Source organism: Pteropus medius, unplaced genomic scaffold (genome assembly GCF_902729225.1).
Source record: "Pteropus medius unplaced genomic scaffold, Ma_sr-lr_union100, whole genome shotgun sequence".
Lineage (NCBI taxonomy): Eukaryota > Metazoa > Chordata > Mammalia > Chiroptera > Pteropodidae > Pteropus > Pteropus medius.
The window spans coordinates 26,942,711-26,961,984 of record NW_024354500.1 but is presented as its reverse complement, the minus strand read 5'-3'; the positions used below and the strand labels follow the sequence as shown (position 1 = coordinate 26,961,984).

Sequence of the window (19,274 nt, the reverse complement as noted above, 5' to 3'; positions counted from 1 at the left end):
CTTATATAAACATCTGTTTTAACTCATCAAATACTATACCTATTACTTCATCTTAGAGTAAATTATTTATTTGCAAAGTTAAATTATAATATGTAATCAAGCAATATAAAAATCATAAAATTATTTTAAAATTTCAATGATTCAGTAAAAATTACAAAGAAGGTAATATAAATGGATATTATAAAACTCTTATTTATGTTTCTTTCTATAATTATACATTAGTTACAAATGTACTAACCCAAAGAAAATACAGTATACGTAAATTTACTTTTTGTTAGTTATTTTTGTATCCTATATATTAGATTATAAAATGAGGTTTTATAAAATAATTTTAAGATAACTTATGAAAGTTGGAAAACTGAGACAATTAAAATGCCATAATTTCTTCATTTTAACAAAACCATTTTGAGAATGTGGTATATTTGCTACTTCCTACCATCTACTCGAATTTAAAATTTCTCATAGATAAACCTAATGTACATAAAATCGTATTCCTTTTTCCTTTTGACTAAATTACATATATTTTAACTGGTTTTCCAACTTATTTTCCTTTGCATGTAATTACACTTTAAATTACGATAAGAGTCCTTGTTTATCTTATTAACAGTGTCTGAAATTGATGGGTTCCTCCAAATATTTGTGAAGTTATGTTTTTAATTTATCAACTATATTAAACTATAAAGAGTTAAATGACAAAACAAAATCACATTTAAAAAGAAATTCCCAAATCCAGAAGGAATAAAAGAATTAAGAAAACTAATGTGACAGAGCACTTGACAGTTTTACTAGGTCACTAGTTTTCATATCCATTCTATTACCATTTTACATAGTCTTTGGATGTTAGAACTTTGCTTACTTTAATGATATTAAGGATAACTTATTAATTTAACCTAAAATTTCAAACTGGAGAGAATATTTTTTCCAGATATTGTCAGTGAATAAAATAATAGGCATTCTGGCAGGTTCACCGAGCCAACATTTATATTTATTTGTATTGATTATCTATAATACAACATTCATAGAAATAACCTTATCCCCCTTTGACTCAACCTCTCCATAAAAAAATTATATTAAAATTCGTCATGTATCTCTGGCAATAGATGTAATGGAGAATATTGATTTAAAATCAGTAATAAGAAAAGCATAAGTTAACACTCAGTAAATGTATATTGAAATAAGGATTGCTGAAGCTGTTCGATTTATATCAATCTATCAGTTGTTATATGTAGCATGTGTTGTTAGCAAAATATATTACAATTTCTTCCTAAAATACTACCATTTTATATTGTTTGAGGTAAATTAACATACCAAAGTAGAATTATTATAAACTCTACACAATATATAATTACTTCCAAGTCAGTTAATAAAATTCATATCCACATAGATGAATTTAATATAGTGGAAAAAGGAAAAGAATAATTTATCGAATTAAGATGTAATTCTTATTAGCTAAACCAAAATAACCCAGTGGAAAATATTTCACTTCCATAATTGAGAATAGTGTCTGTCTTTTTCTTTATTTTAGGCAAAGGCAACACACACTCATTTTCAAAATTCACTAAAGAAATTCGAAGGTCTGATTACAATTTTTTAATATTCTTAGTGCATAAATCTGACATTAACAGGAATTAATCAGTAGAGTTATGTCTCCAAATATAGTAATTTTTTTTTTTTTTATTGCCTACAGCACCTGATATTCCTAGGTGGTCTCCCATTCAAGTACTAACCAGGCCTGACCCTGCTTAGCTTCCGAGATTGGCCGAGATTGGGCATGTTCAGGGTGGCATGGCCATAAATAGTAAATTGTTTTTCAATCAAGTCTTTTTCCTAATGAACAAAGTAACATTGACAAAAGGGTTACTTTAAGGGAGATAATCAGTTATATAGGCAAATATAACTGCTATGCAATGACATGTATTGTTATTATTAACCTTGTCATTTGTATTACTATTTCTACTACTACCATTCGTTTTGAAGCTAACGTAACAATCTCCAATTTTTTAAAAAAGGAGACATTAAACTTTATTTGTGGTCTGAAAAAAAATAATACCAAATTATCCCAATATGCTTTGGAAGTATGAAAGGTTAAATACTTTTAAGAACTATTAACCAAACAAATACATATAGAAACCAAAGTTTTAAGATCTTGAAATTATCCATAAAGAATATAAAATAAGTATATTTTATAATGTTCTAGATGTAAAATATAAAAACAAAAAGATCATAGATATGAAATAAAAAATTAACAATGATAAACAGATTTTAAAAATAAAATAGAATATTTTGAAATGAAAAAATAAAATTGGTGAAATTTAAAACTCAATTAATGGACCAATCCAAAGACAAGACAGCTTAAGAGATAACTAGACACTAAAGAAATTACTCCAAATGCAGCACAGAGATATAAGGAGATGGGGAAAAAAAAAAAAAAGAGGCCTACTAGCTTAACATTATAGCTGCAGCCTGAGGGACAGGTTTCTAATTAAACACACATCTAATGTTTGACTATAAAGCTTCCCTGAGACTTTAGAGGGCAGGCATTATCCTCACACTCTTCCTCTGTCTGGCTCCAGAATACTAGCATTTCTTAGAGGAGAGCTCTTATACATATCTGATGCCCCCAGTTTTTATATTAGGTGCATTGTTTTTTGCAGCTGCCACCAAGAAATATACCTTGATCACCTAGCTCTGGTGGCCAGGGGACCATGTGTTCCTGGGTCTCACAAAACTATAACAATCAGAGACAGTTCTTGTCAGACTACCTTCCCTAGGGCACTGCACAGACAGTAGACTGAAATAGACCTAGCCTTTCTATGAAAAAGGTCTACCTACTCTTCCTGAAGCTCTTGACATAAGGGCAGGCTTCAGGTTCGATATATATCTAGAAGCTAGAGAGGTATTCTCAGGGAACACAAGCCAGAGGATGCCATTTTGCACTCTCCCTTTGACTCATTACAACTCACTCTTATCTCCCAGAAAGAAGCTCATACGCTAGTCTGAAACCCAGATTTGTGTGGCTGCAACCAGATCCCTCCATGTTACCTGCACTTAGCCTGCAGTCCTACCAAACAATATATATATATATATATATATATATATATATATATATATATATGCATTATTTAAAAGCTGCTGCCTAAGGGTCTGGCTTCCAACCAGCCTGATTCTAGTGCTGAATGAGAACTTCCCCTTTGGAACACTGACTGGTCTTGGCTCACTTTAAGCTATGGTGTAATATTAAAAATAAAATAAGCTGCTTGAACAGTTACAAAGAGTTGAGAGACAATCAAGAGCTAAAGCAAGGTTGAATGATAAGGTTCATCTACACGAGACCAACCCGAGAAGACAGAGAGGTGGATGTTTCATCTAATGCATAGAAACTAACACAAAAAGTCAAACAAAATGAAGAAACAGAGGATTATGTTTTAAATAAAAGGCAAAAGAAAACATCAGTAAGAAACCTTGATAAAGTGGAAAAAAGTAATTTACCTGATTAAGTGTACAATGTAATGGTCATAAAAATGCTCACCAAGCTCAAGAGAATAGATAAATACAGTGAAAACTTCAACAAAAGAAACAGAAAATATTAAGTACCAAACAGAAGTCACAGAGATGAAGAATACAGTAACAGCACTGAAAAACAGACTAAATGGGTTAAAAATCAGTCAAGATGAAGCAGAAGAAAGGATAAGTACTCTTGAAGACAGAGAAAGGAACCCAATCGGAGAAGCAAAAAGAAATAAGAAATAAAAAAAGTAAAGTTAGCTCAAAAGATGTATGGAAAAACATCAAACAGACTGACATTTGCATTATAGGAGTCGCAGAAGGAGAAGAGAGAAGTAGAACAGAAGGCAGAAAACTTACATGAAGAAATAATGGCTGAAAATTTCCCTAACTTGGGACGACAGAGATATTGAGATCCAGGACACCCAGGGAGCTCCAAAGAGAAACCCAAAGAGATACTCACTAAGGCACATTATAATTAAAATGTCAAAGGTTCAAGACAAGGAAAGAATCTCAGAAGCAGCAAGAGAAGAACAACTTGTTAATTACAAGGGAACCCCCATAAAACATAAAACCAACTGCAGATTTGCAACAAACTTTGTAGGAAAGAAGGGAGTGGCACAATATATTGAAAGGGCTGACAGACAAGAGCTTCCAACCAAGAATACTGTACCTGGCAAAGTTATTATCATCAGAATCAAAGTATAGTTTTCCAGGCAACCAAAAGCTAAAGGAGTTTGTCACTACTAAGACAGCCTTACAAGAAATATAAATAGACTTTTAGAACAAAGAAAATTTATAAAAGTGTAAATATCATTTGTAATGGGAAATATTTAGTAAAAGTAGTAGTTTAATCACTTCTAAAACTAGTAGAAAGATTAAAAGACAAAAATAGTGAAAATAACTGTAAGTATGTTAGTTAAGGAATAAAATGATGCAAAATGAGACATTAAAAATATAGAATGTAGGCGATAGAGTAAAATGCAGAGCTTTAGACTGTGTTCAAACTTAAGTAGCTATCAAATTAAAATAGACTGTTAAAATATAAGTTGCTATATGAGAGTCTCTTGGTGACATCAAAGGAAAAACCAACTGGAGATACACAAAAGATGAGGAAGGAATCAAATATACCACTAAAGAAAGTCATCAAACCACAAAGGAAGAGAGCAAGAAACAAAGAAAGAAACAGAAGAACTATAAAATAGCCAGAAATCAATGAACAAAATGGCAATAAGTACATAACTATCAATAATTACTTCAAGTGTAGATGGACTCAGTGTTCCAATCAAAAGACACAGGGTGGCTAAATGGACTTAAAAAAAAAAGAAACACAAGCACAATACCCATCTATATGCTGCCCACAACAGACTCACCTCAGATATACGGACATACACACACTAAAAGAAAAAGAGTGGTAAAAATATTCCATGCAAATGTAAAACAAAGAAAGATGAGTAGCTATACTTACATCAAACAAAAATGACTTTTAAACAAGGACAGTAATAAGGGACAGATAAGGGCATTACATAATGATAAATGGGTCAATCCAACAATAGGATATAACAGTTATAAATATTTATGCATACAACATAGGATTACAAAAATATATAAAGCAAATATTAACAGACCTAAAGGGAGAAATTATCAAAACTATATTAATAGTAGGGGACTTTACTATCCCATTTACATCAATGAATATGACACATCATCCAGACAGAAAATCAATAAGGAAATATTTGCCTTAAAGGACATGTTAGACTTGATGGACTTGAAAGATATATACAGAACATTCCATTCAAAAGCAGCAGATTACACATTATTCTCAAATTCACTTAAAATGTTCTCCAGAAAAACAAGTCTTAACAAATTTAAGGTTGAAATATCAAGAAACTTTTTAGAAAACAATGGTATAAAACTAAAAATTAACTAAAAAAAGAAAAATAGAAAATTTACTAACATGTGGAAATTAAATAACATGCTACTGAATAACCAATGGCTCAACAAAGAAATTAAAAGGGAAATTAAAAAATATCTTGAGACAAGTGAAAATAGGAGTAAGAACATACCAAAACTGATGGAATGCAGCAAAAGCACTTCTAAGAGAGAAGTTTATAGTGATAAATGCCTACAGTAAGAAACAAACAACAATAAAATCTCAAATAAACAACATAACTTACATACCTGAAGGAACTAGAAAAAGAACAAACAAATCTCAAAGTTAGTAGAAGAAAGAAAATAACAAAAATCAGAGCAGAAATAAATTAGAGAGTAAAATGTCAGTAAAAAGATAAATGAAACCAAAAGCAGGTTATTTGAAAAGATAAACAAAATTGGTAAACCTTAGCTACACTAATCAATTAAAAAAAAGAGAGAGGAATTAAATAAAAAAAAACTTTTGAAAATGAAAGAGATGTTACAACTGATATCAAAGAAATAAAAAAGGATCATATAAGATTAATATGAATAATTATGTGCCAACAAACTGGAAAACCTATAAGAAATGAAAAAATTCCTAGAAACATACAACCTACCAAGATCTAATCATGAAAAAATAGTAAATCTAAATAGACCAATTACTAGTAAAGAGACTGAATAAATAATTAAAAACTTCCCAAAAAACAGAAGTCCAGGACCAGTGTTCACTGGTAAATTCTACAGAACATTCAAAAAAGAATTAGTACCAATGCTTGTCAATCTTCCAAAAAAAAAAAAGGAGAAAACACATTTAATTTCATTTTATGAGGCCATATTATCCTGATACCAAAACCAGACAAGAACCTCAAAATATTGGAAAATTACAGGCCAATATCCCTGAGAAGCACAGATGCAAAAAGTTTCAAGAAAATATTAACAAAGAGAATTCAACAGTACATTAAAAGAATTATCCAACATAATCACATGGAATTTATTCCCGGAATGCAAGGATGTTTCAATATCCACAAATCAATCAATGAGATACACCACATTAACAAAATGAAAGATAAAAATCATATGATCATCACCTCATTGATAGTTTATATCTTAAATAGACATCGAACTTTGTCAAATGCTTTTGACAAATGCTTTTGACACATTTGACAAAGTTCGATGTCCATTTAAGATATAAACTATCAATGACGTTGGTATAGAGGGAACATATCCAATATAATTAAGGCCATAGATGAGAAGCCTACAGCTAACACACCCTCAATGATGAAAAGCTGAAGGCTTTTCCTCTAAGACCAGGAACAAGACAACACTTCCCAATCTTATCATTTTAATTCGACATAGTATTGTAACTTGTAGACACAGCAATTAGGCATGAAAAAGAAATAAAAGGCATCCAAACTCAAAAGAAATAAGTTAAACTGCAAATGCCTTGATATTACAAATTTAAAAACTCTAAAGTTTTAAATTAAAATTTTAAAAATTAAAAAACAAAAAAAAGTTAGAACTAGTAAATTAATCAGTAAAGTTGAAGAATAAATATTCAATATAAGAAATTCGTTGTATTTCTATACTTTAACAAGAAACTGTCAAAAAGAGAAATTAAGAAAACAATCCCATTTATAATTGCATCAAAAAGGATAAAACACCTAGAAATAATTTAACCAAGGAAAGATCTGTACATAAAAACTATAAGACATTGATGGAAAAAAATTTGAAGAAAATACAAATAAATAAAAACATATTCCATGCTTGTGGATTGAATTAATATTGTTAAAATGTCCATAATTCCTAAAGCAATCTTCAGATTCTATGCAATCCATAATCAAAATTCCACAGGAATTTCTCACAGGAACAGAACAAACAATCCTAAAATCTGCATGGAACCACAAAAGACTCTGAATAGCCAAAGCAATCTTGAGAAACAAGAGCAAAGCTGGAGGCATCATGCTCCCTGATTTCAAACCATACTAACAAAGCTACAGTAGGATCTACACATAAAAGCAGATTTACATATGAATGGAAAAGAATAAGACTGGAAATAAATCCATGTATATATGGGAAATGAATTTATGACAAAGGAGTCACGTATATACAATGGGGAAAGAACAGTCTCTTCAATAAATGGTACCGGGAAACTTGATACCACATGCAAAAGAATGAAACTGGACCACAATCATATACTACTCACAAACATTAATTCAAAATTGATTAAATACTTGAATGTAAGACCTGAAACCAGAAAACTGCTAGAAGAAAAGAGTCAGTAAGCTCCTTAACATTAGTCTTGGCAACGATTTTTTTTTTTTAATTCGACACCAAAAGCAAAGAAAACAAAAGCGAAATATACAAGTGGGACCGCATCAAACTAAAAAGCTTCTGCACAGTAAAGGTAACCATCAACAAAATGAAAAGGCAATCCACTGAATGGGAAAAAGTATCTGCAAATGATATATATCTGATAAGGAGTTAAATTCCAAAGTATTAAAAGTACTCTTAAAACTCAATAGCAAAAACAAAACAACAACAACAAAAAATGAGCAGGGGATCTGAAAACATATTTCCCCAAAGACCTACAGATAGCCAACGAGTTCATGAAAAGATGCTCAACATCACTAATAATCAGAGAAATGTAAATTTATATTAGAATTAGATACTATCTCACTGCTGTAAGAATGGAAATTATCAAAAGGCAAGGATAACAAATGTTGATGAACATGTGGACAAAATGGAACCCTTGCATACAATTGGTGGGATTGTAAATTGGTGCAGCCTCTATGAAAAACAGTTAGAGGGTCTTCGAAAAATTAAAAAAATAACTATCATATGATCCACTTCTGGGTATTTATCTGAAGAAAAATGAAATGCCAACTTGTAAAGATCTCTGCATCTTCATGTTCTTTGCAGCATTATTTACAAAAGACAAAATATGGAAACAATTTAAATGTCAATCGATGGAAGAATGGATAAAGATGTAATATATATATGTAATATATATATACACACACACACACACACACACACACACATATAATGAAATATTACTCAGCCATTAAAAAGGATGAAATCTTGCCATTTGTGACATGAATGGCCCCTGAGGGTGTTACATTAAGTTCAATAAGTTAAGCAAAGATATATACAGTATAATATCATTTATATGTGGAATTAAAAAAAAATAAAAAAGAAAAACCAAGCTCAAAGATATAGAATACAGATCAGTTGTTGCCAGAGGTGGGGAGTTGGCGGGGGGATAGGACAAACGGATGATGGGAGTCAACAGATACAAACTTCCAATTATAAAATAAATAAGTCATGAAGATGTAGAGCATAGCAGCTATAGCTAACAATACTGTATTGAATATCTGAAAGTTGCTAACACAGTACATCTTAGAAGTTCTCACCACAAGAAAAATAACTGCAGATGGTAATGATGTTAACTAGACTTACTGTGGTGATCATTTCCGGTATATACAAATATCAAATCATTGTGTTGTATACCTGAAACTAATACAATGTATGTTAATTATACCGCAATTTAAAAAAAAAAGGAGACAGCTTAAGAGATAACTAGACACTGAAGAAATTACCCCAAATGCAACACAGAGATACAAGGAGATGAAAAATTTCAAAGTGGAATTAAGAGAAATAGAGTGTAGAATGAGACAGTCTAGCAAATGTCCAATTGTAGTGTCCAAAGGAGAAAACAGAATGAGGAAAAAGAAACATTTTCATGGTTGAGAATCTCTAACAAATGATTCAAGAACTCAAAATGAATTACATGTAGGTTAAATAAAAGAAGTCACCCTAGATATACAACAATGAAACCATAGTGAAGATAAATTTTTAAAAAAGGATCTGAAAAGTACCCAGGGAGGAATGAAAGGTTATTACTTACACAGAAAACTAGACTAACACAACTTCTTAAAGACAACAACTGAAGCCAGAAAGAAATGTCATAACGACTTTGAAATTCTGAAAGTAAAAGACTGACAATATGAAACTATATATGCAAAAAATTATCTGGCATGAAGGAGAGCGATATACACATTTTCAGGTGAATTAAAACTAAGTCAATAACTTCTCCAAAGAAATCGCTCAAAATACAATACATACTTCAAGAAGGAGGAAATGATCTCAAAATGAAGGCCAGGGATAAAAAGTGGAATGACTAATAAAATACATAAATGTGTAAATATAATCAAACACAGACAATATAAAAAATAACAATAATAATGCCTAAATGATGGTTAGAAAACAACACACACACACGCACACACACACTCACACACAAAGAACTAAAATACTGGAACTCATAAAATATGGATTCAGCAGGCGAGATCAAAGAGTCATTCTTCTGTTGCTTACAGGTAGAGTTAAAATATTATTAACTTTATCCTTTATATGGTCAAGTAAACATTTTAAAGGTAATTAATAAAGTTTAATGTAGAGATTATAATTTTCAAATACATTTTGGAAAAAATAAGTGATAAAATTTCTTAATTGGAATTTAAAATATAAAAAGAAAATGAGTGTAACAAAGCAAAACAAATCTAGATAACTAAGAATGATAGTAGAAAGGTCTAAATAAATCAAATAATATAAAATCTCAAGTTATAAGGCAGAAATTATCAGATTGGGTTAAAAAAAATCCAGCATTGTGATATTTACAAGGAACCCAATCAAAACATAGGGATATAATAACATTGAAAGAAAAAAAAATTATGACAGGCAATATTAACCTAAACAAAACTTGGATATCTATACAAATATAAGACAAAACAGAGGTTGCTTCCTTGATATGCAAGGCTGGTTTTCTGCTGCTATTTCTTCCACTGGGACTTGGTAAACCTCCTCAACAAGAAATCTACAAAATCATGAATCTTTCCTTTCACAGTTGCAATTTTTAGATCTCTTCTGGCACCTTTAAGTACTTTCTATTTTAATATCTTGTCCAAATTTTATAGTTATATATATGGAACAGTCCTCACTTTACTCTGCCACATTATTCAAACTACCAGAGAAAGATTTTGTTTACAGTTCTTTTACATTTTTTGTCATGTACATGCTTTACCTGTTTTTAAAAAATGGATTTACTTCTCTGCCTAACCCATCAGATGTTATAAAAATTGATGCCACATACATTTTTTTATGCTTATATTCTCATGCAATTTAAACCTATTGAAATGATTTATTTCCACTCAAAAATAGAAAGTGAAATAAAGTCTAATTAACATTCTAAAGAAAATTATTAAAACATACGGCAATAATTAACAAGGAATAAACACATATATCTTTTACTCCTTAAAAAATATCAAATTCACTGCAAGTAAGTTTAGTGGCTGAAAAATGAATGCAATCAGTGGTGAAGTTTTTCTTTAAGTTAAACCTTCAATATCATACATTTAAAAAAAAAACTTTCATTTTATATCTTTATATCTTTGTCATGTTTTAAAAAGCATATTTGATGCTGCAGAAACAATAAAATTAGAATATACATGTTAACGCCATTGTAAAATGACAAAATCCAGTACAGAGAATCTACAAAAGAAAACACCAAGCAGAAATACATTCCTAATTTTGTGTATTAAAAAATTCCAAGCACTGACCATATACAGACACAGAGCTCCTCATATGAAAAAGTTGAAAAAGTAATGCATTCTGATTGAAATATCACATAATTTTACTATTTGTTTTATCACAAAAGTTCTCATTTAGGACAGAATACTGTTGTATTCGGGATAACTTAAAGCCTATTAATATATATATATATATATATATATATATATATATATATATATATATAAAATATATTTTTATATATATATATATAAATATATATATATATATATTTATTTCTTTTTAGCTGGGTATAATCTGCCTTGTCCAGGTATCATAAAAAGTATCAAATGCTTCAGGTTTTGCCACTTAAGAGTTTTTAAAACCTTAAGTTACCACACAAAAGAATCTGTCTTCCTAGTTATTTGACCTTGAGTAACTTACCTCATATATTTTAGACTAATTTACTTATTCACAATGAGTATACTAAAACTAACTACACTTCATTGGCATTTTGTGAAGAATAAAAGAAATATATGTATAGAATTTACAGTAGTGCTCAATAGTTAACTATTATGGTTATCATTTTTATTAGAAGCCTATAAATCTTAACTATAATCAATGCAGTGATGAATTTCATTTCTAATTAGTATAGAGTATGTGATCTAGGAAATGAAATCATCAAATGTTAACCCTCTACAGTTGAAACTCATAAAAATGAGCCCACATTCTATGGAGTGTTCACTGAAAACTTTCCTTCTTCCTCAGATTCAATCAGAGAATGTACAAACTACACAAAATGCAACATTGAAAATCACATTATCGAGTATTATAACAAAAACATAAAGTTTCTAAAGGATGATAGTTTGTCAGAGAATCTTCACTTGAAAATTTAATTTTCCTGATTTAAAATAATGAATTGTTATTTTGATTTACCAAACTTTTTGTATCAGCATAAAAGGTTCTACTGCTGGCATGATAGTGAATTAAGAACACAAGCTTTGTAGTTAAATATAACTAATTTTAATTCCCAGATCTGCCATCCAGTACTTGCAACTTGACATTTGACACGTTATTTAATGTTTCAAATCCTCAGATCCTTTCTCTGTACAATAGGGTGATGATTCCCATCTCATGGCTTTCTTGTAAGGAAGGATATGGCCTACATAATTACCTTAATTGCAATCATAATTATTCTCAACCTGGGAAAACAAATAAAGGTGGCGGGCTTCTGTAATAAAACTGCAGAGGTTCACATTCTCTGACTAACAGCCACCTACCCCACGACATCTGGCCTAAGAAAAGGAATCTCTCTTTTTTTCACACATTTAATACACCTTCTTGTTTGGGGTGAACTGAATACACATTCCAGAATAAACCTTTGTCATCTAGAAGCTTACAACTTAATTTTTAAAATTACATGAAATAATTGAGTGACAAAATAAAATTGTAACAAGGAAACCACTATGTGACAGTGTCTATAAACGAACAAAAAGTTATAGAAGGTAGAATGTTGAACAAGGCTTAATGGAGACATTAGGAATTACAATGGTTTGGAAGGACTGAACAGTATGAAGTGAGGCAAAGGGGAAGGGCACGAAGACCAAGAGACTTCAACTCATAAACTATCACCTGCAAACTTGTCATTTTGGAGAATTCTGACTACATAATTTTTCCTCAAAGTAATCCAGATAAACCATATCAATCATTGTGCATTACAATAAAAGGCATAACCTCAGAGAATAAGAAACTAGAGGTTTTTTAATCTTATGTAATTAAGTTTATAGTAAATTTGCCAATCCTTAGATCCCTTATAAAAAGTAATCAGTCTTTCTTGAAAATTAAAACAACACTTGTAATTTGGCTTATTCTTAGGCTTATGTAAAGTGAAAAGTTTTGAAAAAAATGACAACCGAATGTATATTTAAAATCTGATTGATAATTGCAAATCAACAAAACACATAGGAAAATATGACAAAGGACAAAGAAGACCAATAATTGTTAGTAGTTTTCATTAAGGTATCAATACATGAGTTTCTATTAAACTATTACATGGTGCACATCCCAAGTAATAATATATAATATTTTTTGAAATTCACCCTTAAAAAAAATGAAGAGAAACATATAAACAAAGAAAACTGAGCCCTAAATACTCTATCTCCAGTATTCCAAACGACAAACATATCTGCCCTTCTTCTTACAGACTCTCACTTTAAGGTGCTGTGTGTTTTGATTGACTCACACAGGTCCTCACTTTGTGGTTTCTAATCCAGAGCTCATTATTAAATAATAAGCTGGCATGTAATGACTGTAACATTTTGGTAGCTTATACTTCTCCCTAAATATGTACAAGGAATGGAAAGAAATTGTTAGAATTGATCATAACAGGATCTGCCATCTGTTCAAAATCACAAATCCTGAATTCAAAGAGTCCTTGGAACGTAGAATGAGTCAGGTAGAAATGGATTTTGTTTTTCCTATACTGCTGACAAAACCTGCCATGAAAAATCAAGTGACACTGTTTACAAATATAAATAGTGTACCAAGAATCAGTATTATGAAGCAATAACACGATGCACATAAAAATAAAAACAAATAAACATGCAGTTTAGTAGCATTCAACCAATAACATTTCATGATAGAAGAAAACATTTTTAAGTAATGATTTTTCAGATGCTAAGTAAATTTATTCCCATTCACATTAAAACTGAATGTCTAATAAATAACATCTTGAAATAATTAAAACAAACTTCTCAGCCAACCTCCAAAACCTTCTTCCTATTCCTCATATCACCCTGCTATATTAAAAGCAGATGAAATAATTGATACCTTGTCACTTTAACACTGAAGTTCATTCAATCATGTGAAAAGAGATAGTGACTGGAGGGCATGCTAATTAATTAATAATTAATGTCTTGCCCTATAGAAACAGATTGGATAATATTTATTGAATTAATTATATGCAAGCCATAATGCTAGGTCCAATTAATCAAATGATATAATGAGGTAGCCCCTGCTTTCCAGGGTAAGAAATGAACAAGGAAATGATAGAATCATTTATTTACATATAATATAAAGGTACTACTAATTGTAAGACCCAACTATATTTAATGTGCCACTAAAAAAAAATGCTGCAATTTAACCTCAAAATAATTTTTTCTTCCTCAGAATGTTTCTTTTATACCATTGACAGTCCCAATTACACTTATTTAGACAGATTTGTTTAAATCCTTTTTCTCTCTTGTACAAACTGCAAAATATTAAAATATTATCAAAAGTAATTGGTTCAGGTATTCCTAAAACTTTTTCAAAATCAGAGCATGAATTTTCCGAATCACTTTTGACTTAAAATCATTGATATTTTTTTCTATAAGTATCAGTTAGCTTTTGCTGATTAACAAACTCCCCAAAACTCAAACATATAAAACAATAAACCTTTGTTTTCTATGTATCTGTAGTTAGCTGGGTGTTGGCCATACAGCTTTGCTGTTACTGGTTAGGTTTACTTAGATGTTCACTGGTTATTGGCTGGTAGAGGTTGGCTTTAGTCGTGTGTCTGATCTCCACATGTGTCTCATCTTTCAGCCGGCTGCCACAGGAATGTTCTCATGTGGATGGCATACATGCAACAGAATAAACTCCTTTTCAACCTTCTGTTTACATCATGCACCCTGACGCTCCACTGGATAAAACAAGAGCCCAGTGCTGAGGTGTGAGACAGCTCCACATACCCATCATGAATGGACAATGCAGAGTTACACTGTAAAGGGAGATGGGTGAAGAACTAGGACCACTGACATAGTCTATCCCACCACACGATGTGATCTCCAGCCATAAGGAATATTTGATGAATCAGTATTTCTTAAAAAAGTCCTTCACTATTGTTCCCAGGGCTTTCTTTCAAACACACATTCTGTAAGTTTTGAAGCCTTCAGACAATGATAACTATATCATGCTGCTTCGTGCTTTTACACTATTGCATCGTTTCAATCAGAAATGTGGAAATGTGAAAAATACACATTAAAATCGATGAAATATGGCAAGACAACACCTCCTAAATAATATGCCATGTGGGAAAATCCTCTCATCATACAGTACTAGGAAAATATTTGTCTCCCTTGAATAAGTAGTATATTTTCTCCTTTTGAACACTAAAATTAAACCAAACACATAGGAAACAGTTTCACATTGGGTTTAATGACAGTGACGACATTAATATTCTTGGCTAATGTACTTACTCCTTACTCCTTTATCTTCACAGTGTTGATTTCCTATTTTCATTAAAAGTTACTTTTAAAAACTGCTGTGATGATTCAATCTTAGAGGAGACCGCTCAAAGCAGTTGTGGCAATGGCTGACACATACTAACTGCTCAATAAATGTTAGCTATGTATCATTATTACTATTTATTCTAGCTTATTATTTGCAGTCTCTTTATAAATTTTCTCAAATGTACTATGAGGAAATGAGTTCAGTAAAGTTGCTAAAACTGTTTCTAAGAGTAGTAGAAATTTTAAATAACAGAAACAGACTTAAGATAATATTTACATAAACAAAAAGGGAGAAAGTAACAAAAGGTAGCTACATAAGATAAGCAAATAGAACATGGCATCTAATAAATGCTTCTGGACTTGAATTGAGAAACTTACTTCACCCTAGATCTTTAGACGCATATAACAACTCCATTCTTGACATGTCCATGTGGATGTCTGCAAATTACCTAAAATTAAATTTTATTAATATAGCCCTACCAGACAGCAATTGTTTACATTACCTCAAGAGTCCAGGAATTATCTTTACTCTTTGCTCTTCTCACTAACTATCTCATGTGTATCAGTAAGACCTCCAGATTCTCCTTACCACACATTAAAAAGCCATGTGCTTCTCTCTCCTAGTCTCCTATTCCAACTAACAACCACATATCACTTGACCACTGCAGTAGTTTTCTAAGTAGTTATTCTGTTTCCACTCTGGTTTAATCACAGACATTTTCACTAAACATAGTTTGTTTTGAAATACAAATCAACTTTTTATTTCAAGTTTTCCCATTTCAGTTAGAGTAAAATCCATGTAAATGCCCTTGACCTCATGTTGTAACACTTCCCTCCTTACCGCTACATTCAAGGGTTGCTTATTTAAGTATCTCAAACACACCAAGAAAGTGCCTTCCTTCTGGTCTTTGCATTAGCTCATCCCTCTACCTGGAATGTTCTTCTTCTGACCCTCATGTGGCTGGCTCCTTCTTGTTAGCAAGCTTATTATCTCAGCCTTCAATGCCAAACCTCAGAAGGTCTTCCTTGACTACCCTAGCTATAGCATTCCTATCACATTGCCCTTGTTCAGTTAGTATATATTACTTACCACAACCTGTTATGCTTTCTTGTCTATTTGCTTGCCTGTCTGTTTTCTTTTGCTCCCACTACATTCAAATAGAATTTAACTTTACTGAAAGCAGAGAAATTGTTCGTCTTGTTCAGGTGGTATCTCCAGCATTTATATTCTAGAATATTAGTGGAACATGGTAAGTCCTCAATAAATATTAGCTAAAGAAATGAATGGATGGTATTGCGGAAGAACAATCCCAAAATGATGCATTTTGTGTAATTTAAGATCACAGCAAAGCCTATTTATCTATATTATTAATATTTGTTACTATTATAAAAATTAGGATAAAAGTTCTGAAGCATACTGCCTGGATTTACATAATTGTTCTACTATTTACTAGTTAGTAGCCATGATTAAATTTCTAAACCTCAATTTTCACATGTGTAGAATGGGAACCTCTCACAGAAGGTTGTAAGGATTAAACTTGATCACACACACAAATTTATTAGCATAGTCCCTGACATAATAAGCACAAAATAAACAGTAGTTACTATTATTATTACATTATTTAATGAATAGCTTTAAAGATTAACATAATACACTTCCTTTTGTAAAATATATTAATATAATTCTAGAAGTAACTGATTAAAAGATACAAATGATGTATTTAATGAGTATTAATGGAGAAAAATATAAAACAAATTTGCATAGATGGAGAGATAACCAAAGAAGAATGTAGTTATGATGGAATAGGATTTCAAGGTTTAGGGTGGGAAGACAGGTTGGGAGCATATCAGGGAAGCAATAAGAGAAAAAAAATCAGAAGCCAAAGAAACTATATCTTAAAAATAAATTATTTTCTTTTAAAGATATATTAGTTAGTTTTCAAGTCAATATTGTTAATTAAATAATCTGGAAAATTCAAGCTAAAATATTCCTTTCCTAGTAGAACTATTTAAAAGAGAAACAAAAACAGGATCCAAACATTTAGAAATAAAAATAAATTATTAGAAATAAAAAATAAATTATTTTTCTCAACATATCACATTCAGTTTTATTGGGAAGGATTTTAGCTTCAAATTTAATCAAAAACTATAGCCACATATAGTGCATTTTAACACTACACACAACTAATTGAACCCCTAAAAAATCACGTGTTCATTTTAAGTGAAAATTACTTTTATCACACAAGTATCTAATTTTAAATTGTCAGCAAAACCATATATATATCTGTACAGAAAAAGATGACAGATTAGATAGATGATAGATGATGGATAATGATGATGATAGATAAAACGATAGATACATAGATAGATGATAGATGGACAGACAGACAGACAAATGTTACCAGACTTCATTATCAGAGTTCCAGTATACCTACAAAGAGATTTATAAGCAATTGTTAGCGATATCAGTGGTTCTTTATAAGGGCCAGAGAACCAGTGAACAGCAGCAAGCAGTTAAGAATAATGTCTAGTCACACTGCAGGACTGTCATGGTGAAACTACCACTGCTGCCTACCACTTAGCTTGATCACACACACAAAGGGTTGCTAGAAGCTTTGTCACAGCCAATCCCCCCAAATCAGATCCGTCACCAGCACTCTTGCCAGAAAGTCCAGCCTGCCCACACACAGCTGCCTTCACTCAGAGCTCCTGTGGTGCATTCGACTGGAGGAATGGGACTCACAGGCTGCAAGGAGGCCTGTAAAAGGCAGGTTAGTTCCAGACAGAAGGGAGTTGAAATGGATGCAGAGTGAGTCAATATATGCTGTCTACCATATTTTCTCAGACTGTGTCTTTAAAAACTCTTAGCATTAACAGCAAGAAGCCGAAATCTCTGGTTGCCTACACTACAAGAAACCTGAGGCTCCTCCAGTAAAATGTCTTCCTCTTTCCTTACTAAAATATTTCTGAGAGAGTCAAGAGACACATCCTATTGCTAACCAGCTCTTTCTCTCTGTTCAAAATTTTACCCTGTCTCCTATGACAGATGTCAAGCGTGCTGCCCCTATTACTTCTAGTGTCCAAACTTCCTTCTCAGGATAACACCAACAATAATGATACGATTTTTATTTATTTTGAACTGATCCTCAGACAGACACTGTTCTATGTACTTTTACAAATTTTATCTTGCCTACACCTTACAATAATTCAGTGAGTTGGCACTATCTGTTGACAGTGCACTGTATAACACTGGGGCACCACTCACACAGCATCGCCATGCTATTAATACCTCCATTTTTATGATCACAAAGATACTAAAGACCTTATCAAAAATTACTGATGAGTAATACAGCAAGTGTAAAAGCAAGGTTTTGAAACATTTTTTCCCAGTCTTCAATGTATTAGTTTTAAATATGTTTAATAAGAATCAATTATACAAACATTTCTTTCTTATTGTTTCTCATAAAAAAAGGATAAGTATACTGGAAGATCTTGCTTCATGTCTTTCTCAGGGTAGAAAGGGGTTTTCTTCCTGGCATGGCTTTTTTAAGTACTCTTTTAATAGGGGTTTTAGTTTTATAAAGGGAGTCCTACAATTTGTCAAAATGTAAGCTCCAAATTGTTTTGTGAATAACCAAATGATAGTTAAGATACCTGAAAGTTTAGACATAACAAAATGCTGTATTTGTTTCCTTTTGAACATTTTATAACATTATATTGGCTAGATAGAGTATGAGTACCAGAAAAATAATATATAATTTAATTCATATGGTAATGAAAGACAAAATTATAATTTAAGAAACATCAAATCTAACTAATTTTACTAGCATAAAAAGACTAACTGAATAATCTTAACTATTATTCAACATTTAATTTGGATTCTGAAATTATTTTTTTTCTGAACTGAAAAATCTTAGACTTTACTTCTGTCTAGTCAGACAATACATAAAATGTTTTCATTTGAATATAATTATTTTTGATATCCAGTCATAAAAACATCATAAATTTAATTTTATA

General features: G+C 31.2%; 1 protein-coding gene and 1 pseudogene across 14 annotated transcripts in view; both read right to left on the bottom strand.

The window, feature by feature from the left end:
* KHDRBS2 (KH RNA binding domain containing, signal transduction associated 2) overlaps positions 1-19,274 on the bottom strand; it is a 512,467-nt gene that overhangs the window by 291,914 nt on the left and 201,279 nt on the right. The window lies entirely within an intron of this gene.
* Positions 1,679-1,797, bottom strand: LOC120595192 (uncharacterized; annotated as a pseudogene).